The sequence below is a fragment of the Dipodomys spectabilis genome, unplaced genomic scaffold (genome assembly GCF_019054845.1).
Source record: "Dipodomys spectabilis isolate Male_0828 unplaced genomic scaffold, ASM1905484v1 ptg000274l, whole genome shotgun sequence".
In the NCBI taxonomy this organism is placed as follows: Eukaryota; Metazoa; Chordata; class Mammalia; order Rodentia; family Heteromyidae; genus Dipodomys; species Dipodomys spectabilis.
In genome coordinates this window covers 956,218-958,390 of record NW_024870951.1, presented here as the reverse complement: position 1 = coordinate 958,390, position 2,173 = coordinate 956,218, and the positions used below count along the sequence as shown (strand labels likewise).

Here is a 2,173-nt window from a genome sequence, read left to right as displayed (position 1 = left end):
TCTATCTATCTATCTATCTAACTATCTATCACATTATCTTGCTCCATTCATCAATTGAGGGGAATTGGAATTGGTTCCATACCTTAGCTATCGTAAATAATGTTGCAGTAAACATAGTTGTGCTGTTAGTTTTATTGTGGTCTTGTTTGTGATCATTTGGGTGAATCCCAAAAGTGGGATTTCTGGGTCATGGGGGGCTTTATTTGGAGCCTTTTGAGGAACCTCCATATTGCTTTCCAAAGTTGTTGAACAAGTTTACATTCCCACCAAGGATTCGGTAGGGTTCCCTTCTGTCAACATACCCTCCAGCACCTGTTGTAAAAATATGGAACACTTCAAGAATTTGCATGTCATCCTTGCACAGGGGCCATTCTAATCTTCTCTGTATTGTTCCAATGTTAGTGTATTTCCTACTGAATTGAGCACAGAACATTTTTTATATATGAAGTGTAATTCATTTTCTTTCTTTTTATTGTGAAAATAATGTACAGAGGAGTTACAATAACATGGGCAAAATAACGAATACCTTTCTTATCAAGCATTGTTGCCTCCTTTTTGTTTCCCCTTCCTCTCCCTTCCCAAACTCCCACTAGCTCTGACACCTGATCTTCTCCCCCATCAACGTTGTAAAGTTCGTTTTACGACATAACGACTTGTATATCTCATTGTTGCAATGGGTCCAACTGTATCCCAATTTAAATGATATTTTTTCCCTTCCCCTCCAAAAATTATACCAACATAAAATACAGTGAAAGCAGGCGTTAAACCTTGGGGGAGGGACATACAGAGCAACATAGAAATCATCTCATAAATATATTAGAAACAATTGGATTAAAGAAAAATCATTTGAATACTTATCTTTGGGTATATTTCCCTAACATCAGCTTATCTGACCTATCCTGCTTGACTCAGACATATACTAGTTATTGCAAATAAGGGAAACCATAGGACCTCTGTTTCTTTGGGCCTGGCTTACTTAACATATTTTTTTCCAAGTCTTGTCATTTCCTAACAAATGGGACAATGTCATTCGTTCTGATGGAAGCAAAGCATTCCATTGTGTATATATACCACATTTTCTTGATCCATTCATACACTGAGGGGCATCTGGGTTGGTTCTATATCTTAGCTATGGTAAATAATGCTATGAAAACATAGTTTTTTGAGTTCTAGGCATATTTTAGATATGAGACCCTTGTCCATTATATGGCTAATGAAGATCTCCGAATCCGTGGGTTTTCTATTGATCTTGCTAGCTATGTCCTTTGCCATGCAGAAGCTCTGCAATTTCATGCAATCCAATAAGTCCAACTTTTTTTGATTTGTTGTGTTTCTGAGTCTCTATTAAGAAAATTTTGGGATGTGCAAGGAGACTTAGAGTTTCTCCTATTGCATCCTGTAATGTTTTCAGACTGTCCGTTTTAACTCTGAGGTGTTTGTTCCATTTGGAGTTGATTCTTGTGCAGGGTGATATATAAGGATCTAGCTTTAGTTTTCTACAAGTAGTTAACCAAATGTGCCAGCACCATTTACTGAAGAGGCTGTCTTTCTTCTGTTCTATTTTTTAGATTCCTTATCGAATATTAGATGGCTACAGGTCTGTAGGTACATTTCTGGGTTTTCAATTCTATTCCATTGGTCCCGAGGTTTGTTCTTGTGCCAGTTCCAAGCTGTTTTGTTTACTATGGCTTTGTAGTAGATTTTGGAATTTGATATTGATATTACTCCAGCACTGTTCTTTCTGTTAAATATCGTTTTATTCTACTCCATGTTTTTTATTGTTCCGTTTGAATTTTTGGATTGCCTGTTCTATTTCCTTGAAGAATGAAGTTTGAATATTAATAGGTATCACATTGAATTTATAGATAGCCTTGGGAAGTATTGCCATTTTCAAGATGTTGATCTTTCCAATCACAGGGCATGCGTGTTTTTTGCCACTTTCTAAGTTCTGTTTTGATTTCCTTTTTCTGGTTTTTTAAGTTTTCATCATAGAGGTCCTGCAATTCTTTGGTAAAGTTAATTCTTAGATATTTCATTTTTTGTGAGACTATTATGAATGGAGTTACTTTGCTATTCAAGCCACTCTTTTCTCATTATCGGCATACATAAAAACCATTGATTTTTGAAGGTTAATTTTATACCCTGCTACTTTGCCAAAGTTTTGAATCAGCTT

General features: G+C 35.9%; 1 non-coding gene across 1 annotated transcript; it reads right to left on the bottom strand.

Annotated features, from left to right (window-relative positions):
* Window positions 1-319: 319 nt before the first annotated feature.
* On the bottom strand, window positions 320-423 carry LOC122126301. Its single transcript, XR_006150883.1, has one exon. It is a non-coding gene; the product is annotated as a U6 spliceosomal RNA (small nuclear RNA).
* Between the last annotated feature and the right edge of the window lie 1,750 nt (window positions 424-2,173).